This window comes from Podarcis gaigeae, assembly GCF_964106915.1.
Source record: "Podarcis gaigeae genome assembly, chromosome: 6".
In the NCBI taxonomy this organism is placed as follows: domain Eukaryota; kingdom Metazoa; phylum Chordata; class Lepidosauria; order Squamata; family Lacertidae; genus Podarcis; species Podarcis gaigeae.
This window is the reverse complement of record NC_139682.1, coordinates 7,792,139-7,819,428: the sequence shown is the minus strand read 5'-3', so window position 1 is coordinate 7,819,428 and position 27,290 is coordinate 7,792,139. Positions and strand designations below refer to the sequence as shown.

The 27,290-nt window shown below is 46.0% G+C and overlaps 1 protein-coding gene across 11 annotated transcripts in view; it reads right to left on the bottom strand.

The window, feature by feature from the left end:
- Positions 1 to 27,290, bottom strand: part of KCNQ2 (potassium voltage-gated channel subfamily Q member 2) — a 146,457-nt gene that overhangs the window by 113,484 nt on the left and 5,683 nt on the right. The window lies entirely within an intron of this gene.

The following is a 27,290-nucleotide window of genomic DNA, read 5'->3' as shown; positions in this document are numbered from 1 at the left end:
AGAAGTGAAACTAACTTCCAATAGTACTCAGAGGGAAGAGATAACACAGACTTCCTTTCTCACACTCTCTCAGACACTCACATGATGTATACAAATCATAGTACCACTCGCTGGAGCAGCTCGGATAGATAAAAATCCTAACAGTTAGCAGAATTCTCCTTGCTAGCAAGATTACACAGATGAACAAGATATCAATGGCTGCCCACCATCTACCAGATTAAATTCAAAGTACTGGTTTTGGTGCATCAAGTTCCATATCAGGATACATAGATTATCTCACCCCTTATATACCCAATTGATCACTGTGCTTTGCACGTGAGGGCCTCCCGTAGATACCAACTTACCAGGAGGTCCATTCCACACAACGGGAGTTGGAATCAATGAATCATAGAGTTGTAGAGGACCTCAACAAGGATCATCTAGTCCAACCCCCTGCAATGAAGGATTTGCGGTTCTGGCCATTCCCTCCCTGAGAGAAGTGAGGTTACAGGGAACCAGGCAGAGGGCCTTCTCGGTGGTGGTGCCTGCCCTGTGGAACGCCCTCCCATCAGATGTCAAGGAAATAAACAACTATCTGATGTTTAAATGACATCTGAAAGCAGCCCTGTTTAAGAAAGTTTTGTATTTTTGGTGTTTTATTGTGCTTTTAATTCTGTTGGGAGCCGCCCAGAGTGGCTGGGGAGACCCAGTCAGATGGGTAGGGTATAAATAAAAAAATTGTTGCTGTTGTTGTCGTCGTCATCAACATCTCAGCTACGGCATCTGTGAAAAATGACCACCCAACCTCTGCTTAAAAACCTCCAAGGAAGGAGAGTTTGTTCCACTGCTCTTACTGTCAGAAAGTTTTTTCGAATGTTTGTTCAGAATCTCCTTTCTTCCAACTTGAAGCCATGGGTTCGAGTCCTACCCTCCAATCCAACACTCTTAGTCAGAATCTTCTTTCCTGGAGTCCAACAATATTTGGAGAGCCCCATGTTGACTAGCCCTGCACTGATGCTTAAAAAAATATATCTAACCAGCCCTACCATTTCCCCTCTTGTCCAACAGCCCAATGCAACTCGTACACTTGATAGCTGTGAAGGCAGCCCCATGGATTAAAAGCAAAGAAGGAATGTAGGGCTTCTGTTCACAGAGTGTGCCGTTTCAGTTGGAACTAACCGTTTCTGAGCAAAAACATCATCTCCACAGACTTGGCTGAGCATCAGGCCTAAGGAACACAGTAGCTCATCCCCTGCGGGTCTCCCTCCATGAAATCAATTGTTGAGACTGAAAGTCCCTGCCTCTCCATAGCCGTCTAGGTCCCCTCCACTCCCGGGATTTTTCCAAGCAATCTGAGACTGTGCCTCCGCCCTTTTCATGCCGCTCTCAGTTCTGGGAGACAAAGGGGAGGAGAGCTTATTGCAGAAATATGGGGAGATACTTGTGCCTCTTCATCAGCCTGACTCATCTCTGCCTCTTGGCCTCCCTCCACTCCTGTTTCAGCTTCTGCCTCCGATTCTGGGCTTCTCTCTGCCACAGACTCTCCCAGCTCACTACGCCCTGTTCCCTCTTCAGCTTCCAACACCTCCTTCTTCCCAGTCTTCTCCCTCTCATCATTGTTCCCCCACCACTCCCTGGGCTCTGAGCCTTCTTCCCTTTGTGATTCCCCAGCTGGTTCCTCCCACCATTCTTTCTGGATATGAATTTGTCATGGTGAGGAAGGGAAGTCTCAATGGATGGCTATGAAAGGTTTGCCTGACTCTACAGATGACTCATGCTGAATATCTCCCTTAGCAATTTAATAGCAATTTTTTGGGGGAAGGGAGGTGTTTGGAATGCAAGTCGAACTGCAAGATCGACGTGCTTCTTTCCTGACCCCTCCAAAAAGGATCTCTTTCAAGAGTCCTCGATTCCCAGCTGACCAAGCTGGTCATCAGAGCGGGAGGGTGATGACTATGGAATAACAATGCAACACCTCCTTTTTGCAGATCAAAACCATCTGCACGATTAGATCATTCCCAAACAGCTTCAAAACAAACAGCACTGATCAGGACTGCACACGGGGTTAACGCCTGCAGAATTTCCCATTCTGAGGACCAGTTTTCATGTATCGCAGAATAAAGCAGTACGGCTCTCCCAGGGCTCTACCACTTCAGGATAAAGGTGGAGGGGTAGAGTTTGCATGTGCAGATGCCCTCCCAAAAATAAAAATAAATGACACTCCTCCCTGTTTATAGGAAAAACAGTGCGTCGTGTATAGAACTGTGCCCTGATTTGGGTGCTGCAAGTTAAAAAGAATATAGACCAGAAATAGGGGACTCCAGTGTGCCACAAATCACTTTAAACAGTAATGGATTCCCCCAGAGCATCCTGGGATTTGTAGTTTCTAAAGGGTGTTGAGAGTGTTTGGAGACCCCATTCCCCTCTCAGACATACAATTCCCAGAGCACCCTAGGGAGAGGGACTGATTGTTAAACCACTCTGGGAATTGTAGCTCTGGGAAGGGAATAGGGGGCTTAACAACGCCCTTAAGAAACTAAGGTCAGAGTTTCAGACTAGAACCTGGGAGACCAGGGTTCAAATCCCTACTCAGCCACAAAGCTCACCTTTGGGCCAGTCACTGCTTTTCAGCTTAACATACCTCACAGGGTTGTCGTGAGGATTAAATGAGGAGCAGGAAGAAACTTGTACACCACCTTGAGCTGCCTGGAAAGTCAAAGGTGGGATATAAAGGTAAAGGGACCCCTGACCATTAGGTCCAGTCGTGGCCGACTCTGGGGTTGCGGTGCTCATCTCGCTTTATTGGCCAAGGGAGCCGGCGTACAGCTTCCGGGTCATGTGGCCAGAAGACTAAGAGCAGCGCACAGAAATTCCGTTTACCTTCCTGCAAGAGTGGTACCTATTTATCTACTTGCACTTTGACGTGCTTTCAAACTGCTAGGTTGGCAGGAGCAGGGACCGAGCAACGGGAGCTCACCCCGTCACGGGGATTCGAACCGCCGACCTTCTGATCGGCAAGTCCTAGGCTCTGTGGTTTAACCCACAGTGCCACCCGCGTCCCTAAGGTGGGATATAAAATCCAACAAATAAAGAAATAAAGTATGGTATGGCCAAACTCGGGGTATTTATTTGCCATCCGAAATGGTACAGCCTCAAAAAGGCTTTTAACCACTTGACGTTGCAGAATGCATAATTTGGCCGCAATTTATATATTTATTTATTGTTGCATTTATATCCTGCCATTCCTCCCAGAAGCTCAAGGCGACATCTCCTCATTTCCACTGTCTGTCGTCCTCACAATGATACCGCGAGATAGGGCTAGGCAGAACAAGAGAGGAAGGGCAGATTTGTCAAAGCTCCTTGCAAGGAATTTTTGAACCTTGAGGCAGGTCAGTTCCTTAATACTGAAACGTCACAGCTTGTACTTAAGCTTCATCCTAGATGGGAGGAGGGTTCCTTGGTTTTTATTTGCCTGAATGACGACAGAAACTAATGAAATGGTGTCATTGATTACTCAAAGGCTAATAAACTGCGGGGCAAAAAAAGCTTCTGCAATAGGACAGGAAGAAGCGAAAGCCGTTGAAAGCTGCAATTAATCACATTTGCTCATCATCCAATTTATTTAATTCACTGAGTTCAAGAGAAAGGGTTTTTGGTTTTTTAAAAAGACTCAGGCCTTTAGCGTATCGCACAGTCAGTAACTCCAGCATCTGTTTAATTGTATTTTGCTCCCCTCTCACTTTGTCTGTCAGTGAAACCATCTCAGCCCCAGCAGCAACGCTATTAATTGATAATACGTTCATTATATGCCCATCAGAAAGCAGAAACTACTTCTGCAAGAGGAGCCACAGAGTATGTAATGAACAATGAGCTGCAACAGAGCAAGCCAACCACAGCCAACGTGGTATAGTGGTCAGAGTCTTGAACTAGAACCTGGGAGATCAGGGTTCGAATCCCCGCTGGGCCATGAAGCTCGCTGGGTGAGCTTGGGCCAGCGACTGCTAGGAAGCCCAGCCTTCCTCACAGGGCTGTTGTGTCGATTGCATGAGGAGGGCGAACCATTAATGGCACCTGTGGAAGTGAGTTCCATAGTTTAACAATGTGCTGCTTGAAGAAATACCGTACTTTTTCATGTATAAGATGCCCCCCATGTATAAGACGCCCCCTATTTTGGGGGACTCACATTTAAGAAAATGGGGGGGAGATGGCAAAGAGTTGCTAAAGTTTTTTTGGGGGGAGGATTGCCCAGAGTTTTTGAGCTTTTTTGCGGAGGATTGCCCAGACTTGTTGAGCTTTTTTGGGGGAGTTACCCAGACTTCTTGAGCTTTTGGGGGGTCTCCCAGGGTTGTTGAGCTTTTTTAGGGAGGATTGCCAAAAATCGCTCACCCGTCATCTGTCCCCTCTCCAGCAGAAGCTGCCAATTGCCTGCCCAATTGCCACAACGTCAGCCAATCAGCACCACCCATTGACGCAGCAACAAATAACATGTACAATAGCTGCTGCAGCAACCAACCAAAAGTCCACCCCACACACCATGATGTGTACACTTCTTTGTTGTTGTTGTTGTTTAGTCATTTAGTCGTGTCCGACTCTTCGTGACCCCATGGACCAGAGCACGCCAGGCACTCCTGTCTTCCACTGCCTCCTGCAGTTTGGTCAAACTCATGCTGGTAGCTTCGAGAACACTGTCCAACCATCTCGTCCTCTGTCGTCCCCTTCTCCTTGTGCCCTCCATCTTTCCCAACATCAGGGTCTTTTCCAGGGAGTCTTTTCTTCTCATGAGGTGGCCAAAATATTGGAGCCTCAGCTTCAGGATCTGTCCTTCCTTCCAGTAAACACTCAGGGCTGATTTCCTTCAGAATGGAGAGGTTTGATCTTGCAGTCCATGGGACCCTCAAGAGTCTCCTCCAGCACCATAATTCGAAAGCATCCATTCTTTGGCGATCAGCCTTCTTTACGGTCCAGCTCTCACTTCCATACATCACTACTGGGAAAACCATAGCTTTAACTATACGGGCCTTTGTTGGCAACTTTACACACCATGTATAAGACGACCCCCATTTTTCAGCATTATTTTTAAAGAGAAAAAACATCGTCTTATACACGGAAAAGTATGGTACTTCCTTTTATCTGTCCCTGGAAATCCACAAGTTCTAGCCGCGTTATGAGAGAAGAAGGAAAACATTTCTCTCTCCACTTTCTCCATGCCTACAAGGTTCTCAATGCAGCCATCAATTTCAGGCTTTGCAGCTCATTGTTGCGACAGGGAAAGAGAAAGTAAATAAAATGCTTGCTCATCAAATTAAAAGTGGTTCGTAAGCTGGCTACTGGACTGATAGGCAATTTAGTATGGAGGGGGAACCCTAAAAATTAATGGTTGTAATTTATCTTCTCTGTTATTGTTCTCGTAGATGTGTTCCACCTCCCGCTTCCTCATCTCATCATCCTCCGTCTTGAACGAACGCCCAAAGTGATCTTGGCACCCCACCAAAATTCTACTGATAGTGAAAACTGAAATTCCTTTAACCTGTGGGAGGTTTAATGGCAGCTTTGAGAAGCAACTTAGCTGTTGGTAGTGATTAATTCCTCTATTTCTTTCTCTCTTTTCCCCCAAATATGCTATGCAAAAGAACAAGGAGTAAACAAGAACAAAGTAATCTCGGTGCATTATAAACGTACCATGAACACAAAACAAAGTACATACGAACAAGCCGTTGGGAAAGATCTAAACTTATTTAGACCTTGATTGAACCACCACTTCCAGAAATCTATAAAAGGCAGCCAACTTGATTTAAAGCTTTCTCTGTTTCTTTCTACTTTCTCTTACAACCACAAATTCAGAGTTTGAGGGTGTTTCTGCATGTTTCCGTATTTGTGTGCCTCTTTAATAAAGGAAATAAACTCTTCAGCTGTTAAAAGATTTCAGGGGATATTTGGGCCACTTTTATTTATTCAACTACCTATAGAGCAGGGGTCACCAACCTAAGACCCATGGGCCGGAAGCAGCCTGCAGAGGTTGTTTGACCAGCTGACAAGCCACCCCCAAACCGAGCCACACGCTGAGCGAAACCGGTGCAGGGACTTGCTTCCGCGGCACCAGAAATCACGCACAGATGGTGGAAATCGTGGGCGCAGGCGCGATCCGGCTCAGAGGCAAAACATCTGCCTTGCAGACAGAAGGTCCCCAGTTCAAGCCCCACCATCTCCATATAGGGCTGGGAGAGACCTGTACCTGAAACCCTGGAGAGCTGTTACCAGTCAGTGTAGGCAATATTGACCTCGACAGAGCAATGGCCAGACTCAATACAGTGGTACCTCGGGTTACATACACTTCAGGTTACAGATGCTTCAGGTCTGTACAGACTCCGCTAACCCAGAAATAGTACCTCGGGTTAAGAACTTTGCTTCAGGATGAGAACAGAAATCGTGCTCCGGCAGTGCAGCAGCAGCAGGAGGAGGCCCCATTAGCTAAAGTGGTACCTCAGGTTAAGAACAGACCTCCGGAACGAATTAAGTTCTTAACCCGAGGTACCACTGTACAAAGCAACTTCTTGTGTACTTGCATTCCTGTGTTCTCAAACCCTCCAAGTCTCCCTATTATCTAGGGACAGTCCTGGATTTATGGAAGCCATCCCAGTTTCTGATTTGATCCTGGAAAGTCCTGCTTTTCCTTAAAGGCAAAGGGACCCTGATGGTTAAGTCCAGTCGTGACCGACTCTGGGGTTGCGGCGCTCATCTCACTTTACTGGCCGAGGGGGCCAGCGTACAGCTTCCGGGTCATGTGGCCAGCATGACGAAGCTGCTTCTGGCGAACCAGAGCAGCGCACGGAAATGCCGTTCACCTTCCCGCCAGAGCGGTACCTATTTATCTACTTGCACTTTGAAGTGCTTTCGAACTGCTAGGTTGGCAGGAGCAGGGACCGAGCAATGGGAGCTCACCCCATAGCAGGGATTCAAACCGCCGACCTTCTGTTAGGCAAGCCCTAGGCTCTGTGGTTTAACCCACAGCGCCACCCTATTTTCATCAGAGAAATGTTGGAGGGCATGGATGATGTGTCAGTTCCAGAGCCTCCTTTTCCACCAGCAACAACCGACTAACCAGCCACCCTTTAACAAAGCCAGTCTCCCCATCGCAGCCTTCCTTGCCAACAGAAAAGGCCAATGTTTCCAAAATTGCACCTGTGCCCAATGAACAGAGTCAGGCATGCAACTCGTGCCGCAGCAACCTCCATCGCAGAGCACCACAAATTAGTCCCCGGAGTCAGCAGGAGATTAATCACTTGTATTATCTCTTAACTCCTTTTCTGGCACAACTTAAACACAGCGAAAACAGAGGGAGGGCAGATCCACTCTGCCTCTGACATCATCCGAGGCTGGCTTAGGGTGACGACTGTGCTTTCCAGCAACTGGGGTGCAAGATCAAGCTGAAAATCAAGTTGGGGCTGCAAGTCCCAAGATCTCCAGTGGGAAATGATGTTCTTTCTGACAGTTCCCACTAGGAAGAAGCAAAGGTAGGCATTCAATGTTTCTGAGTCAAGTTGACAGAAACCTACTTGCAAGGAATTATTTTCTCCCAATTTCTGTTCTCCTGTGAAATCCCCCAGCGCAACACACAATCTAAAACACAAATTCCTTCCCCTACACCGCACCAGCACCACTAATTCCCCTTGAATGCACCCAAAAGTAGGCCTTTGGATCCTGCCAAATCATGCCAAAATCTCCAGTGCCATTTTGATCCGCCGCTTAAAATTGGAAATTGCATTCCCTAGTTGCAGAAGAATATATATGTACCCACAGCAATCAAGAAAGCTAGCTATGCTACAGAAAACGAAGATAGCCATTTCTCTATACTCTGTAGGGAACAGAGGCCTGATTCTGATAATGCAGAAGGCATTTTTTCCAAATGACACTCCGTGCTGCTAACTCCCATCCCCAGTGGTGGAGAGTAATAAATAAAATGACTTATATCTACTTCTGTGTAACTGTATACCCAAAATTTGCCTTAGGCTGGATGTTTTAGCCTGTCTAATGGTAGGGCCGGGCCTGACTAGGTTAATTTTCAGTGGATTATGCTGCTAATTCCCATACATAAAAACAAAGCTTGGATACCTAGCTATATTCCTGCACGTCTCTGGTGCCAGGAGGGTCTCTGTAAACCCGGCATCTGGGAATTTACCTCATCAAATACTCCTACAGCCTAATTATGATAACCAATTCCAGTCCGCAACGTTTCACACAGCTCGGTTGTCAAGGAGACTTTTCTTCCCAAGCTACAAGTTCTCCTTCTCGCTCTCAACAGAAGCAAAGAGACTTAGGCAGGATATGAAATTCTTGCTGAATCCTCTGCAAGAGAACAAAGGCATTTGCAGCCATCGTCTTGGACCAGCAGGAAAAGCCCAAGGTTGTAATTTAATCTGATCCACAATCATTTATATGCATTAGGAGTCATAAATGAATTCTAGGATGGCACCAGTGATTCACTAATGTCATTGCAATGGTGGGGGGATTTTTAAAGCTATAAATATTTCACATAGGTAGGCGGTGCTGATAGAACGGATCTTTTTCTTCCAGAGGTTAAAAACACAAACACCAGAATATAGCAGCAGATTTGCCCCTGTCCTTTGCAGACCAACCCAGTTCACATAACCCCAAAAGAAAGCTAAAAGGTAGATGGGGATGCCCTGCAGAAAGCAGTGTTTTTTTAATCTATAGATTTGTTTATGTATGTATATATAAATATTCCTGGCCCATTTTTCATCGCACAGCAATTTCAGAGCAGGTTACAACCAAAACAGTTTCAAATTCACAATATGATGACTTAAAAACAAGGCAGGTGAGTTACATGCAGCCAACGAAAAACATCAATACTGGCATCAGATTTCTCTAAAAAGTCTGGGGAAATAAAAGAAAAAAGCCCTGCTGGATACAGCCAAAGAGTCATGTGGTCACAACCATCCTGTTCTCACAGCTGTAACCCAGATGCCCCCAATGGAAAGCCCTCAAAGAGGACCCAGAGCAGGACAGAATTCTGCCCATCGGCAACTCCCAGCTAGTGGCTTAGTGTGGGTTGCCAGTGCCCAGGGCCACGCGGTGGGGGGGGGGGCAGACTACACATGCACATTCATAGAATCATAGAATCATAGAGTTGGAAGAGACCACAAGGGCCATCGAGTCCAACCCCCTGCCAAGCAGGAAACACCATCAGAGCACTCCTGACATATGGTTGTCAAGCCTCTGCTTAAAGACCTCCAAAGAAGGAGACTCCACCACACTCCTTGGCAGCAAATTCCACTATCGAACAGCTCTTACTGTCAGGAAGTTCTTCCTAATGTTTAGGTGGAATCTTCTTTCTTGTAGTTTGGAGCCATTGCTCCGTGTCCGCTTCTCTGGAGCAGCAGAAAACAACCTTTCTCCCTCCTCTACGTGACATCCTTTTATATATTTGAACATGGCTATCATATCACCCCTTAACCTCCTCTTCTCCAGGCTAAACATGCCCAGCTCCCTTAGCCGTTCCTCATAAGGCATCATTTCCAGGCCTTTGACCATTTTGGTTGCCCTCCTCTGGACCCGTTCCAGTTTGTCAGTGTCCTTCTTGAACTGTGGTGCCCAGAACTGGACACAGTACTCCAGGTGAGGTCTGACCAGAGCAGAATACAGTGGCACTATTACATTCAATGGCCTAACAGCAACCATGTCACCCAGGAGGTCACAGCCACAGAGAAAAGAGATGTTCTCTTGTCTGGAGAGCTCACTTCCTGGTTCGCATGGAGAAGCTGTTTTCAACGGAACCCGGAAACAGGAAGCGTGCAGCTGTTATTAAGGCAGCACCACCGGGTATTGGAATTTTGAGCCCCTAACAATTTTGTGCCCAGGGCAACCTCCCCTGTGTGTCCCTCCCTTCCCACACTACGGCACTGCTCCCACCAAATGGTAGCGAGAGGCACAGTGCCCAGGGCTGCCAATACGTCCAGGATTTCCCAGAAATATCTGGGATCCGTCCGTCGGAAATAACATCTGGGCAGGATTTCTGAAAAGCCTGGGGCGTATGACAACCCATTTTGGAAGTGTTGATTTTTAAATATTATTATTATTATTATTATACCCTGCCCATCTGGCAGGGTTTCCCCAGCCACTCTGGGCAGCTTCCAACAAAACACTAAAATATAATAACCTATTAAACATTAAAAGCTTCCCTAAACAGGGCTGCCTTCAGATGTCTTCTAAAAGTCTGGTAATTGTTTTTCTCTTTGACATCTGATGGGAGGGCGTTCCACAGGGCGGGTGCCACAACCGAGAAGGCCCTCTGCCTGGTTCCCTGTAATTTGGCTTCTCACAGTGAGGGAACCGCCAGAAGGCCCTCCCAGATGCACTGGGAAACCTCCTCTGAGAGCAGGTTGTTCTTGCTGCCATCTCTGAACCAGCATGAGTGGAATACTCCCCTCACAGCCAATGCAGTAAGGGAGCAAAATAACCTGCCCACAAATGGAAGGAAACAAGGCCAGAGAAGCAAATCATACTGGGGCACAGCAGGCAAACTGTTCTCCTAGGCAGGTACTATGAGAACAGAAAGGCTGAGGGAGAGCAATGTTGTGGTTAAAGGGCAAGACTGGTGACAGCATAGATGTGGAATACTATGATGATTTTGGTGCTAGCCTGAACACCGTGGAAGAGCAGCACGATATAAACATAAATGTAATTATCTATGTAATTACGGTGTTGCCATGATACAGCTCCAGCTGACAACGTCTCCTCCGGCTCACAACTGCCATCACTGAAGCCACCAGAGGAAGAGGAAGCAGCAGACATTCTGTTGCGCTTAGATCCAGCTACGTGTTCTTTTTAATTACTAAGAACTACTGCCTGAGTTTGCTTTTTTCCCATCTCATCTGTCTCCTGAGAAATCTCTATGTGGGACAAGAAGCTACAGTTCTGATATGGAACAACTGATCGGTTCAAAATTGGGAAAGGAGTACGACAAGGCTGTATATTGTCTCCCTGCTTATTTAACTTATATGCAGAATTCATCATGCGAAAGGCTGGGCTGGATGAATCCCTAGCCGGAATTAAGATTGCCGGAAGAAATATCAACAACCTCAGATATGGAGATGACACAACATTGATGGCAGAAAATGAGGAGGAATTAAAGAACCTTTTAATGAGGGTCAAAGAGGAGAGTGCAAAATATGGTTTAAAGCTCAACATCAAAAAACGAAGATCATGGCCACTGGTCCCATCACCTCCTGGCAAATAGAAGGGGAAGAAATGGAGACAGTGAGAGATTTTACTTTCTTGGGCTCCATGATGTTTGCAGATGGTGACAGCAGTCACGAAATTAAAAGACGCCCGCTCCTTGGGGGAAAAGCAACGACAAACCTAGACAGCATCTTAAAAAGCAGACACATCACCTTGCCAACAAAGGTCTGTATAGTTCAAGCTATGGTTTTCCCAGTAGTGATGTATGGAAGTGAGGGCTGGACCATAAAGAAGGCTGATGGCCAAAGAATTGATGCTTTTGAATTCTGGTGCTGGAGGAGACTCTTGAGAGTCCCATGGACTGCAAGAAGATCAAACCTCTCCATTCTGAAGGAAATCAGCCCTGAGTGCTCACTGGAAGGACAGATCCTGAAGCTGAGGCTCCAATACTTTGGCCACCTCGGGAGAAGAGAAGACTCCCTGGAAAAACCCTGATGTTGGGAAAGATGGAGGGCACAAGGAGAAGGGGACGACAGAGGACGAGATGGTTGGACAGTGTTCTCGAAGCTACCAGCATGAGTTTGACCAAACTGTGGGAGGGAGTGGAAGACAGGAGTGCCTGGAGTGCTCTGGTCCATGGGGTCACGAAGAATCGGACATGACTAAACGACTAAACAACAATAACCCCTCTCTTTTCCTTTTGTGCCATGACCTTTTAGAGTCTGAGCATGGAGGGTTATCTCTTATTCCCAATCTCTGCAAGCCTTTTTCCAACTGTACAGTGGGACAGAAATGCTTCTAGGCAATCACTTAATTTGTTCGGCACCACAAAAAGATTAAGGGTGTCCTTTTTGCAAACCAGCTGGTGAGCTTATTCCCTTATTCCCTAACTTCTGCATCTGCCCTTTGCTCTGCAACTCATTCATTCATCCTTGCATCACTATCTTCGGCCACAGCATGCTTCTCAACAGGGACGCTGATGCTCTTCCGCATTCCCAGGAGCCACAAATTCTACTTCTTGAGCACTAAATCGGAAGACTCGTTTCTGCTGCGCTGAGTTAATTTAATCCTTCTCCCCAAGAAAGAGAGGCAAGGAAAATTCATCTTCAATTAAAACTCCATTTAATTTGTTGAAAGGAAGTCAGAAAATGAAAAGAAATGGAGCTGCCCCAACAAGCTGATATTAGCGCATCCCTGGTCATGCCAGACTTTTGCCGGCTACTGCCAAGTGACAAAACGTGAAAGAGCTTGGGTGGGGTTTGGGTGCCCTCTGGATCTTGCTGGACTCCAGCTCCCATCATCCTTTGGGCCACACCAGCTGATGGGAGTTGGAGTTCCACAAGATACAGAGGGCACTAGGTCAGGGAAAGTTGACCTAAGCCTAAGATCTATTGAAAAAAGAAAGAAAAAGGTGCCCCAAGACTATGATTTGGCTATAACATTTATGCCCTTGCCATTTACAGTGGACGCTCAGGTTGCAAACGTGATCCATGTGGGATGCACATTCGCAACCCACAGTGGCGCATCAGCGTATGCGCGGGTTGTGATTCGGCGCTTTTGTGCATGCGCAAAGCACGATTTAGCGCTTCTGTGCATGCAGGACCCCCGAAACCCAGAAGTAACCCGTTCCGGTACTGCTATACAAGAGAGGCATATGGTATACAACAGAGGCATAGCATGTCCCGGGTTCATACAAAACGATCTCCCATCCAAAGGAAGAAAAATCATTCCTGGTGGAAGCTCACGTTTAAATTGCTGCGCTTACATACCCCGCCACACGGTCACATTAAATAAGCTGCTTTTCCAGCAAACATGAAGCCAATTCCTCATTCCCGGAGGCCCCAGCTCTACCAATCTGACAGCAAAACAGCAATTCAGTCTTAAGACATAATGAGACGGCATTCCTGCAGTTGCAAAATCAAATGCCTAATTGCCTGTGAACTCAGTTCCAGAATGAACATTCACAGATGCTCACTGACTATTGGAAAGGGCATAGCTAGTTTGCAAACTTTGGGAGATATCCGCAAGGGGACACAGGTCTGCACTTCCTTACAAAAAATGATAATAATTTATTTTTAAAGATTAAACAAATAGATAATAATATTTATTCACACCACCGGTAAAAGTGTGTGGTGATAACAGTGGTATTTTGAGCTTGCCAATCGGAAAGTTGGCGGTTCGAATCCCCGTGATGGAGTGAGCTCCCATTGCTCTGTCCCAGCTCCTGCCAACCTAGCAGTTCAAAAGCACCCCAGTGCAAGTAGATAAGTAGGTACCGCTGCGGCGGGAAGGTAAATGGTGTTTCCATGCGCTCTGGCTTCCATCACAGTGCTCTGTTGTACCAGAAGTGGTTTAGTAGTCATGCTGGCTACATGACCAGGAAAGCTGTCTGTGGACAAATGCCAGCTCCCTCGGCCTGAAAGCGAGATGAGTGCCACAACCCCATAGTCGCCCTTGACTAGACTTAACCATGCGGGGTCCTTTACCTTTTACCTTACCAGTTCCTTGAGACAGCTGATTTGACCCCAGTAAATCTGTTTGGATTACTGCAAAACACTCTGTGTGGGGGCTGCCTTTGACAAGTGCTCAGAAACTTCCATTGGTTCAAAGAGCTGCAGCCAGATTGCTGAATGGGGCAGGTTATCGGAAGAGCAGACGGCTGCCTTGTCACAACACTTCCACCTGCGATTGGTCTGTTTCCAGGCACAACTCAAAGCACTAGTTAGGACCTATAAAGCCCTACATGGCTTAGGTCCAAGCTCTCCAAAAGACCATATTCCCTTATATGAACCTGCCCAGATTATATGATATTCAGGAAATGCCCTTCTCTCAGTCCCAACACCCTCACAGGTACTCTTGGTGGGGATGTAAGAGAAGGGCCTTCTTGGTGGTTGCTTCCAGACTTTGAAACTTCCTCCCTAGAGAATCTAGAATGGCTCTCTCCTTGCCCTTCTGCCCTCAGATGAAAACCTCATCCCAATAGGCTTTTGGGAACTGAATGAAAGACTGGTGCTGTGCTGTTTTTATTGTAAATATTTGCAGGTTTTAAAACAGATTTTATATATGTATATAGTTTTAATTCTATTAATGTCTAATTGTTTTTAATGAATGTTTTTTCCCTATGTTTTTAGCAATTCTTGTTTTTATCTGTAAGCCTCCTCGAGTCCCATCAGGGAAAAACGCAGGGTATAAATCATCATCAACAACAAGAAGTTTCTTGCACTCGTATTTCAAACAAGCAAGGAGAAGGTATACAGAGAAACTGGCAATAACCTTCTCAGACCTTTCCCCACTTGCCCACACATTAACTTGTTTATTATGCAAATTGTTCGTTATTATTCAAAACAAAGTAGCTGAAACTCGCCTCTCCAGATTTACCCAAGGGAACGAACAATCACAAGACCTTGTTGGAAAAAGAACTGAAGCAATTCCTTAACTACATTACAATCTGTGCAAACAATTTTTTGGCAAAGGCTTTTCGCACTGCACTGAAATGCATCTGCTCACCGGATCAATCGCATTAGTCTGGATTCTTCCTTATTCCCAAAAGGAATTGAGAACCTGATCAGCACTCTAAGCAAGCAAGTTGAAGGGGAGGGGCATTTGACCCTGAACTGCCTGCAAACACCCCTCCAAAGTACTAAATAAAGGCATCCCCCAACTCCAGATGTTTTGGGACTACAATTCCCATCATCCCTGACAATTGGTCCTTTTAGCTAGGGATGATGGGAGTTGTAGTCCCAAAACATCTGGAGGGCCGAGTTCAGGGATGCCTGCACTAAAGCAAAAATGTGCACTTGTTTAATACCAACTGGGCAAGAATTTCCTTTTATGTAAGCACACAGACTCACTCAGGGAGCTGTTTCCATGAGGTCCAGTTTCATGCCAACATAGAAATATTGCAAGATTTCCTCCAGAAACAGCAGCACACACAATTCCACACTGCACTGTCATTTCCAAAACAACAACCCAAAATGTGCGACAGCAATGTTGTGAGATCCAGTCCAGAAGTAAAACAGAACATTCACAAAACGGTACACCCTGAAAGTAAAATTCTAGGCATGTACTCTCGGCAGATTTCCATGGGAAGAGAGCAAACTACAAGACGGGCTATCTCACACCACATCGCTCAAGATTAACGAGGTAGAATTTCTCGTTTGCTGCCAAGATGCATGCATTTTTGGAGGGGGGGGGAACCTGGTCAGCCAAATTTGTGTCTTGGCATTCAGACAAACGTCAACTTAAGCATCATTCTGCTGGCCAGCACGCATTGTAAGTCCACGCCACAAAGCGATCACCCACGCCACATGGCAGACTAGTGGGCATCAATGGCTTGCCACACTGATTCAGCCAGCCGGGGCAGCCACTACCGCAAAACTCAGCACTTTCCAGTGGCCACATCTTCGGCGGCAAGTTCTCGAGTGCAGGGAAATCGAGGGATTGGCCTCCGTGTGGGAACCAGCCCTGTCTCCCATCTTCTTCCTGCAGAGATGCTCAAGTCCCTTTTGAGAGTCCAAGATGACGGACGCCCATCAATCACATTAAGCTGCCTTGAAGGCAACGTGAACGCTGTACAGTAACAGACTGTACTTTGCAATTCCCTGCGTGAAGCTGCAGGCGCGTGGCATCAATCCGCACTCCTCCTTTCTTCCTTACGGGCTGCCAGCATGCTGAGCTTGCAGCAATTCCTACAAGCCAACGTTTTCGTTAGACCAGCGGCTCTCCGATGTAAGGGATAGGCATTAAGAACCCGCCTGCACATTACACGATTCCCGTGGCAATCTGCCCAGCTCTGTTTGTAAAGAAGCTGATCTTCAGATAAGGAGGGATGGAGAGGTTTGCAAGAGCTGCCTTAAGTCCTTGCTGTCCTGGGATGGTGGAAGCCATTACAGGTTTGGTCTCACCACAGCGGTTTCTTGCTAGAAGCAGGTGATCTTCCCAACTCTGAACCATGGGGTAAAGCAACTGCACAATATAACAACAGGAAGGGTGGTAGGACTGGTTGGACACAGAGGAATGGTGGGGAAAACTATGTGTAAACTATTTAAATTATTATTTGCTGATATTTAATTTTACTGTTTAGTATTATAGTCTAATGGATTGTTAAATATTGCTTTATTTAAGTTGCTTATTCTAAAGTTATGTTTTTATTATGACTTTTTTGCATTGGATCAGAATGTTATTAGGTGTGTGATCTTTGCTGTTCATTTAATAATAATAATAATAATAATAATAATAATAATAATAATAATATATTATTTCTACCCCGCCCATGGGCTGGGAGTGGTTTCCCCAGCCACTCTGGGCAGATTCCAGCAAAAGATTAAAAATAATTTCAAACATCAGTCATTAAAAACTTCCCTAAACAGGGCTGCCTTCAGATGTCTTCTAAATGTCAGATTTTGTTGTTTCTTCAGCTTGTGTCAGGCCTCAAAGAATCCGATCCCCCTCCCTCACAGCTGGCAGCCAGAAATGGAAAAACAAGAAGTTCTTACCAAGGTTTTTATTTCAATATTCACAGAGAGAGAGACGTATGATGCTGCCTCTTAGATAACAGCGTTGTTCCGAGTTAAGTCCCATCCCCTACGTTTCTCCTATTCTAGGTCATCCCTGTCCTTTCTGCCTCTGAGCATTTGTTCTCCTACTCTCAAGGCATTCCTGGTCCTGGAAGGGGGGTCAGGAATGCTTTCTAGAGACTCTGAGTCTGTCAGCTATCTCTCCCCAGTGCTTCCTCTTCCTCCTGCTCCTCTCCCAATATTCCCCAGCTTCTCCACTCTGCAGCCTCTGAACTATGACCTTCTGCAAACCACTGTTCTAAATCTATACCATCTCCCTCTTCTCTAGGAAGTGCAGCAGAAGGAGGGAGAGAAGTCTCCACCATTCCTCCTGAGTCCAGTCTCTGACAGCTTGCAAATCGCCTTGTGTATAGTAACATAGAAAGGTGGTATACAAATTAAAAGTGAAATGAAATGAAAGTCAAATGAAATCTCTGGCTCAGCGCTGTCTTTAGCATATGCGCCGTCGGGGTGCAAAGATCCGCCCAGGGCCCCCAAATTTAGTTTGGCCCCCAAATTAACTTTTATTATGCTTATGTCAGACACCACGCTTATGCCTTATTTCTTGTCTACGTCCTGACAAGCACCGCCATTGTGAACGACAAGCGCCACCGCTAGCGCGCAACGTCTTTGGTAAATGAGCGCACAAAATCAAAAGTCCTTTAGTGAAACAGTAGGTATACATTTTGGTAATACCTAATAATAATAATAATAATTTATTATTTATACCCCGCCCATCTGGCTGGGCCTCCCCAGCCACTCTGGGCGGCTTCCATAAAAACCAAAAACACAGTAAAATATCACACGTTAAAAACTTCCCTGAACAGGGCTGCCTTAAGATGTCTTCTGAATGTCAGGTAGATGTTTATTGCTTTGACATCTGCTGGAAGGGCGTTCCACAGGGCGGGCGCCACTACCGAGAAGGCCCTCTGCCTGGTTCCCTGTAGCTTTGCTTCTCGCAATGAGGGAACCGCCAGAAGGCCCTCGGCGCTGGACCTCAGCGTCCGGGCAGAACAATGGGGGTGGAGACGCTCCTTCAGGTATACTGGACCGAGGCCGTTTAGGGCTTTAAAGGTCAGCACCAACACTTTGAATTGTGCTCGGAAATGTATTTTGTGGTGAGACCAAATGTATATGTATTTTGTTTTTCTAGCTTGATCAAAATTATTTATTATTTCATAACAGGTAGGTAGTTAAGAGCTTAGGCGGCTTCAGCGGCGCCCCCCAGAATTTGGCAGCCAGGTGCCCCACACCCCTTGCACCCCCAGGTAAAGACGGCCCTGCTCTAACTTATTCCTTCCCTGGTCCAGTCCTCCTCCCAAGTGAGACAGGTTTTGCAGGAACAGTCTGATGCAAAGACAAGGGTTTGCGACACACATCCTTTCGAAAATGGCCATATTGTCACACACACACACACACCAGATCAGTTAATATCCTTGGAAGAGGAAAGTTTGGATAAGAAATCAGGAAAACGCAAAGCACTCAAAGACAGGAAGCTTGAAGGATGGCTAGATGTCAGCCAGATGGAGCCAGCAGGTTTCTCCCCGAAGTGCTGCCAGCCTCGTTCCTAGAAGATTCAGCCCTTGGATGCTTTTGGGGGCTCACCCTTGTCAGAGGAGGAGAAGGGAAATCTAATGAGACCTGACATTTTGCTGAGAACCACACGCCTTAAGAGCACAGCGGGGTGAACCTGCTCTGTCCAAAGGAGCTGGCCAAGTTTACCGAAATGCAGCATCAGCACCGCTTCAAAAACAGCATCTTTGAGCGGCGACAAAGAAGGCAAGGAAATGCAATTAGAATAGGGGTTGTTTTTTCCCCCTGATGAGTGATGGATGAGAGAGACCTTCTCAAAATTATGCAGTGTGCAAAAGCAGCTCTTTTTTCATGGTTTGGTTATCTATTTCAACGGCTTCCTCTCCAAGAAGAGGGTTCACCTTACCTGCCAAATAGCAACTGAGGGCGGCGGCGCAATTTTATTTGGGGTGCAGCATAGTCCCCGCTCACACATTGTAGGCCTATTCCTAACCCTACCAGCAATTAAATTATTTTTAACATATCATCTAGCCCAGGCTTCCTCAACCTCGGCCCTCCAGATGTTTTGAGACTACAGTTCCCATCATCCCTGACCACTGGTCCTGCTAACTAGGGATCATGGGAGTTGTAGGCCAGAAACATCTGGAAGGCCGAGGTTGAGGAAGCCTGATCTAGCTCCATCTGGACTATACAGTTCAAGCAATATCATGGCACTTTAGACAGTTGTGCCTACTGTCCAAGAATCCTGGGAATCCTATTTAATATTATATTTTTATACCGCCCCTTGTCTGAGGATCACAGGGCCCTTTACAATAGCAAAAAAAAAGACAAACCAAATACATAACATGGTAACAAGCAAAATACATCCCCTATTCGGTTCCAGCGAGTTCTGGCTGAAAAAAACCAACCCTGCAAGTGGTGTGGGGTGCCAGGGCGCCAAGTTCTGGAGGGCGCCAGGGAAGAGACAGCCCTCACCCGCCTCCGCCATGCCATGCCAAATCAGCGCCGCGCCCGGAGCCTCTGCCTGCCATGGCCACCGCGGCACGGGCTCCAGGGAAGAGGTGGAGGCTGGACGCAGCACCTCCCAGCATCAGCTCACCAACCTCGCCCGCCTCACTGAAGCACCGCCGTGCCTGAGCCACTGCCTCTTCCCCACTGGAGGAGCCACCCTCCAGCCGCTGCCCGCTTCCTCCAGCCCCGCAAAGCTGCCAGCAGCGGCGTAAAATGGTCAGCAACTCTGGAAAACAGGGAGGGAGCGCCAGAGGGATCTTTGCACCACGGCGCCGGATATACTTTTTTTATAATAATTTTTATTGATTTTAGCATATAAATTATAAAATGTACCACAAAACCTATCACGTATACAATCTTTTTAGACTTCCATCAGCACCTCTGATAATCCACCGTTTTATCCACTTCTTATACATTTCTTAACTTTATATTGCCTTTAAGTCTCTTAATAAATTATCCTTTCCTTTGTCTATTTTCGAAATACTTCCAATAATACTCCTCACAGAACTTCTTGTAAACCTACAAACGTCGTCTGTTCTTCACAAATACTTTTCAAATAGTCTGTAAATTGACTCCGGTCTTCTGTGAATTTCTGGTCCCGCCGGTTTCGAATTCTTCCTGTTAGTTTATCTATTTCTGCATAGTCCATTAACTTCATCCTCCATTCTTCAATCGTCGGTAATCTGCGCTGGATATACTTAAGACGGCCCTCAGTGGGTCTACCCTTGAGCAAAACCTAGTTGACTACCACCCTACATTTCCAAGAAACATAATTTGATAGTATCGGATAAGTGAATAGAGATTGCCGTTTTAAATTTTTGGCTTGCTAAGCAGCGGAAAACCAAAAAGTCTCTCCCTCTCCTGAAATACAAGACTGGGAGCTTGTGGTTTGTTATCCAAGTCACCTTATACGCCACTTTATTTATGATAGTAATTTACTCCAAACAGTCAGAGGAGGGGCGAAACTTCCAAGAGAGACAGTTATCAGCAAAATCTTTTTTCTGGTTTCATGTCCCAGGGTAATTATTTATTGCAGTTGCCAAACACAGTGCTTGAATTGTGCTTCCTCAGCTGTACAGTTATGATTTTGTCACTTTTCTGTTCTGGGCAAAGTTATAATGCCAAAGGAAAGGGAGGGGAGGAACCAGCAAACAAGAAAAAGTGGAGCACGAATCATAAGAGATGCTGGTCTTCGGCCTCCAGAAAAGAGACTAGCCAGTTCACATCAGAAAGCTGGAATGGCATAGTGGTTAGCGTGTTGGACTGGGACCTGGGAGACCAGGGTTTGAATCCCCACTCGGCCATGAAACTCACTGGGTGACTTGAGAGACAATCACTGCCTCTCAACCCAACCTACCTCACAGGTTTGTTGTGTGGATTAAATGAGGAAGGAGAAACCTATGTATACCACCTTGAGCTACTTGGAAGAAGGGATGTGGGTAGCGCTGTGGTCTAAACCACTGAGCCTCTGAGCCTCTTGGGCTTGCCGATCAGAAGGTCGGTGGTTCAAATCCCCATGACGGGGTGAGCTCCCATTGCTCTGTCCCTGCTCCTGCCAACCTAGCAGTTCAAAAGCACACCTGTACAAGTAGGTAAATAGGTACTGCTGTGGTGGAAAGGTAAAAGGCATTTCCACGCGCTCTGTCTTCTGTCACAGTGTTCTGTTACGCCAGAAGTGGTTTAGTCCTGCTGGCCACATGACCCGGAAAGCTGTCTGTGGACAAATGCCAGCTCCCTCAGCCTGAAAGCGAGATGAGCGCCACAACCCCATAGTCGCCTTTGACTGGACTTAACCGTCCGGGGGTCCTTTACCATTTACCTTTACCTTACTTGGAAGAAAAGGTGGGATATTAATGCAATTAATAATAATAGTAATAATACTATTATTAGAGCACTCACGCATGGGACCGCCTTTCCTGGCATGCCCCGCGGAGGACCGTAAGGTCCACAAATGACAACGTTTTAGAGGTCCCCGGTTGCAAGGTGGTTAGATTGGTCTCAACTAGGGCCAGGGCCTTTTCAGTACTGGCCCCGACTTGGTGGAATGCTCTTTACACAAGAGACTAGGGCCCTGTGAGACTTGACATTTTTCCGCAGGGCCTGCAAGACAGAGCTGTTCCGCCTGGCCTTTGGTTTGGACTCAGTCTGACCCTTATGTGTGACCCCCCCTTATGGTTTTGATCTATGGGCTACTTTTAAAATGAGGCTGCATTTTAATTGCATTTTAACCTGTATTTTAAATTGGTATTATTATTATTATTATTATTATTATTATTATTATGTTTTTTACTGTAATTTTACTGGTGTTAGCTGCCCTGAGCCCGGCTCTGGCTGGGGAGGGCAGGGTAAAAATAAACTCAGTTACAAATAAACTCAGTTACAAACTCAGTTATAAACTTACACAGTTGCATGAAGTTGTTTTTCGTTAACTTAACTTTATCTAACAAATACAGTGGTACCTCGGGTTAAGAACTTAATTCGTTCCGGAGGTCCATTCCTAACCTGAAACTGTTCTTAACCTGAAGCACCACTTTGGCTACTGGGACCTCCCGCTGCCGCTGCTGCGCGATTTCTGTTCTCATCCAGAAGCAAAGTTCTTAACCCGAGGTACTATTTCTGAGTTAGCAAAGTCTGTAACCTGAAGCGTATGTGACCTGAAGCATATGTAACCCGAGGTACCACTGTACTTTATATTGCATGGCTCATTCAATGCTAGCCAGATGTTTAACTGAGAATCAATCACAGTCAGTTCATTCTTTGAAAAATTGGACTTTAGAGCTGTGTTGCCCACAAAATGGCAACTACACATTCCATTTTGGTGACTGTAACTGTGGTTAAAGGAGCCATGTGGCATCTAAATTATAAAGCTGAGTTTCTAAAACTGCTATGGGCATCTGACTGGTCACTGTCAGAACAAAATACTGGATTAAATAGGCCTTTGGCTTGACCCAGCAAAGCTTTTCTTGTGTTCTTATACAGCTAAATAATAAATATCAAAGTGAACAGCATACTTAGTTCTTAAGAAGTATAACTCTCTCCAAAAAAGGCAACAGACCTACTTCCTCCTTAACCGAGTCCCCTATCAACATCTCCACCTTATCCAAATTGAGCATCATTTCACTTGTCCTAACGCAGCCCACCATTGATACCTTCTCCATCCAGAAAAGCGTTGCTCAAAGTTCTCCCGAAAAGTTGTGATCACCAACAATCCCTTCTGCCAAAAATAAAAATGAAAACGCATCCTTGAACCTGCGACATTCCCCTTCAGAACTGCCAATGCTGACACAAAGGTCCCCCCAAAAATAGCAGATTCATCAGGACTAGCGACTTAACTCCTGGCACCATCTCCAGCTGCATAATTCCATTAAAGCCAATAGATGCTCCAGGGCCAAAAGTCAGTTCCGCTTCTTGTTGCTCAAAAAAGAAAAAAATACAATATAAATAAATAAATCAAAAGCACAATGTTTGCCTACTGAACACTTTCTATCTAACAGCATCAATGCATCTTTGCAAAAGGTATGTATTACATCTCGTGTCACGATGAGCCAAGATCTGCTAGCGGAGAGACGGCCAAAGCTTTCCGCCATTCCGATCGCCCCTGCCAAAATATTTGCATCGTTGATGGAGATCTTAGCGTGATCCGGAGGATATCAAGAAGGCAGGAAGGAAGGTTCTTTGTCACTGTCATCTGAAAATTCCCTAACCTTACACACAGGTCATATAATTGTACAGTGGTACCTCGGGTTACAGACACTTTGGGTTACAAACGCTTCAGGTTACAGACTCCGCTAATGCAGAAATAGTACCTCGGGTTAAGAACTTTGCTTCAGGATGAGAACAGAAATCGCATGGCAGCAGTGGGAGGCCCCATTAGCTAAAGTGGTACCTCAGGTTAAGAACAGTCTCAGGTTAAGAACGGACCTCCAGAGCGAATTAAGTTCTTAACCCGAGGTACCACTGTAAATCCTAGAACTAACAGAATTTACAGAAATGGCTGTTTTTTCTAGGGCTATACATTGGTACCTCGGGTTACAGGCGCTTCAGGTTACAGGCGCTTCAGGTTACAGACTCTGCTAACCCAGAAATAGTACCTCAGGTTAAGAACTTTGTTTCAGGATGAGAACAGAAATCGCACAGCGGTGGCACAGTGGCAGTGGGAGGCCCCATTAGCCAAAGTGGTGCTTCAGGTCAAGAACAGTCTCAGGTTAAGAACGGACCTCTGGAACGAATTAAGGTCTTAACCAGATGTACCACTGTACCAATTATTTGCCCATTTTGATTTTGGAGGTGAACTTTCCTGGTTTACAAGGTTGTTCATGATTTTTCACATCTCTTCTCCGCAAATTTTCCCAATCCGACTTGCACTTTTAATGCAAGTTCTCCTCCCCCCTCCCCCCATACACACATAATATGTTCACAGATTCTTTCTACTTCAAAAAGCGATTCCAGCCAACTAGGAGTGAACAAGATGTCATCCCAACACTAAGAGAACCAATCATATTTGATCATGTGCTGACATCATCAATGGCAAACAACACTTCCTGAACTGACCACATGCCAATCAGGAACGTGCAAGCAATTGCGGGCTACGTTTTTGTCCTTTTCACAACAATCATTGAAAATTCACCAAAGGGAGGGGCTTTCAAATACGATATCTTTATTGTCATTGTCCCATACAGGACAATGAAATTGAAAAATCAACATAAGACATTCAAAAACACCTAAAAACTCTGAAACCCCATTTTAAAATACAATATACTCCTATAGAGACTCCTTATACTGTGTTTAAAAGCAGAATTGAATTTGGGTAGAAACTGTTTCTCAGGCGGCTAGTCCTGAGATGATGAAATACTGATGAAAATGTTAGTAAATCCTCCTTTTGTTTTTGTTTGTTTGTTTGTTTGTGTTTGTTTGTTTGTTGCAATTGTATCCCACCTTTTCCTCCAAATAGCCCAAATTAGCATCATTGGTTCTCCCCATCCTCATTTTATCATCACAACAACCCCGTGAGGTGGGCTAAGCTGAGAGTGAGGGACTGTGAGCTTCATAGCCGAGTGGAGATTTGAACCCTGGTCTCCCAGGTCTTAATCCAACACTCTAACCATTACACCACACTATCTCTCCCTGCACCCTCCGTAGTGAGTATGAAAACCATTATCTCTCCCATCAGGGATGATGGTTAAGTGGATCTTCACAGTGGGTCTTTGAACAGATGCGAGGGGCTGCTGTGAAATCTGATTTTACAAGGGGTCTCCACGCAGTTGTCATAACTCATCAACTAGCCCAGGGTGAGGTCGTGGGATTAAAGTTTGCCCGTGATAATTACAGACCAAGCGTCCTTTTTACTACTGGTCTATGTCAGGTTGCTATCATGAATCAGTGATCTAGGTCACTGTCTCTCATCAAACGCAGCAATTTCAAAAAGCAGTCCATCGCCTGCTGATTACTTGGCGAAGTTCACATGCTGTCCAATATTTCAGCAAAACACATCTTTCTTGATTTAAGCATGATGTCAGCAGGGATCAGAATTCTTGCCCTCTTCTCTGCTGGAGTCTGTGTTTTCTTAGCCTCTCCTTAGTTTTGACACCCATTCAAATATCTGAATCTGCAGGTGCTTTGTGAGGATTAAGGCCTATTTAGAATTACAGATCCATCATTTTAATATAGGGCAAAAAGGTGTGGATCTGTTCAAGTTTGAAGGTTTGTTGGTTGGCATCAAAAAGGTTCTTTCTGAGGGTGGTAGCCAAGTTTTACTCAGAGTAAGCCAATGTTAGAAATTTGGCACAATAGGTGCCAAATGGCTCCTTAAACCAGGGTGACAGTCGCCCAAACACCTAGCTGCCATTTTTGGGCCAGATGGCTCTAAGGTCTTATTTTTCAATATGACTTTTTGGTGGCCGACAGCCAGGTGCCAAATGCACCTGGCATATTTCGAACACTGGAATCAACCCACAAAAAAATAAAGAACCCAAGCTAGTAATTTTCAATGACTAAGTAGGAGTAGCACTGGATCTTCATACAATCTGCAAGAACTCTGCTGAAATCCCAGGAAGGTCTCTTGCACCTTCATGCCAGAAATATCTACTCCAGTGTTCCCAAACCTGATGACCTCCATATGTTTCAGACGAAAACTCCAGCCAGCATGTTAGTAGACTGACTCGCAGCATCTCATGAAGCCCTTCCAAACATGAGCATTAACAACATTGCCTGAGGCCACTGTAGAAACAGACTGCAGGTGGCCAGCCAGGAGCAGAATGTTGACTACCTCGCAGGGGTGTAAGCGCTGGGAAAACAGGAGCAGGCTGAAAGGCAGCTTTCATGACCCAAGTCTTTTGCTAGCCCTGCTATACAGACAGGAATTATTCCAAGGCCATCGATCAGAGGATGGCAACCTGCAGCCCTCAGCAAGCACTTTAGGCCAGTGGCGTAGCGTGGGGGGTGCAGGGGGGCCGGCCGCACCGGGTGCAACATCTGGGGGGCGCACTCACACTCGCAGCTCTCTGCCCTTACCGGGTTAGGGGGCACAAATTACTTGCCTTGCCCCGGGTGCTGACAACCCACGCTATGCCACTGCTTTAGGCCACTGGCAAGTGGAAGCTGTCCCTCCCTCAACAACAACCTAGCAGGGAGGAAAAGAAAGACAAAGAGAAGTTGGTGGCCCCCAAGAGATTACTCTCCAAGGGAATGTGGCCCTCGACAGAAGCGGGGAAAGGCTGCTGGCCCCTTAAATAAATGTAATGTGCAACACTAAAAAAGGTAAAGGGACCCCTGACCATTAGGTCCAGTCGTGGCCAACTCTGGGGTTGCGGCGCTCATCTCGCTTTACTGGCCGAGAGAGCCAGCATACAGCTTCCGGGTCATGTGGCCAGCATGACTAAGCTGCTTCTGGTGAACCACAGCAGCTCACAGAAACGCTGTTTACCTTCCCGCCAGAGCGGTACCTATTTATCTACTTGCACTTTGTACTTTTGAACTGCTAGGTTGGCAGGAGCAGGGATCGAGCAACGGGAGCTCACCCCGTCGCAGGGATTCGAACCGCCGACCTTCTGATCAGCAAGTCCTAGGCTCTGTGGTTTAATCCACAGCGCCACCCATGCAACACTACCACATAATAAATGTAATAAATAAATGTAATGTTCAACACCACTACACTGAAGCTGATAAGTGCAAAGTTTTACAATACGAGGCCGCATCACTCACTTCCAGTCAAGAGAGGTTTGCAAGACAGAGCCATATTTGACTCACAACAATCCAGCAGAGCCAACAAAATTCTCAGAAACATGAGCAAACCCACCACTATGGGATGAGTGAATTACTCCTTCAGCTTTGATGTCACCACTCCTCTTCATTGCATCCAAGTTCGATTGAGTAAAGGAATGTGCTGCTGACCAGATGTATGTTGCCTGGAGTCGATGACACCAGCACTCAATGATCTGCACAGACTTTGTATGGAGCCCCTTTTCTCCTTCCCCTATGTTGAGCCATGATCTCATCTAGGTGACCAAGCAAATAATTTTTTTCTTTAAAAATCAAATTAGTTGTTATTGTTTTCCCTCTAGGGCCACGGTTCTCAATGTGGGACACACGCCCCACAAGGGTGCAATTTGATTTTTAAGGGGGGGCAATTTGAGAATGAGTTATTAACAGTGAATGGCCTTTTAGGCTTCCTCCGTGTGAATAGGAGTTCACTTTTTGAATAATAAGAATAATATGTCAAGGTGGGTGCATCAGGGTTTTAGAGATACAGTGGTTCCTCGGGTTACATACGCTTCAGGTTACAGACGCTTCAGGTTACAGACTCTGCTAACCCAGAAATAGTACCTCGGGTTAAGAACTTTGCTTCAGGATGAGAACAGAAATTGTGTTTGTTCCTGCGGCGGCAGCGGGAGGCCCCATTAGCTAAAGTGGTGCTTCAGCTTAAGAACAGTTTCAGGTTAAGAACAGACCTCCAGAATGAATTAAGTTCTTAACCCGAGGTACCACTGTACTTAGGTGGGGCATCGGTAAAAAAAATGT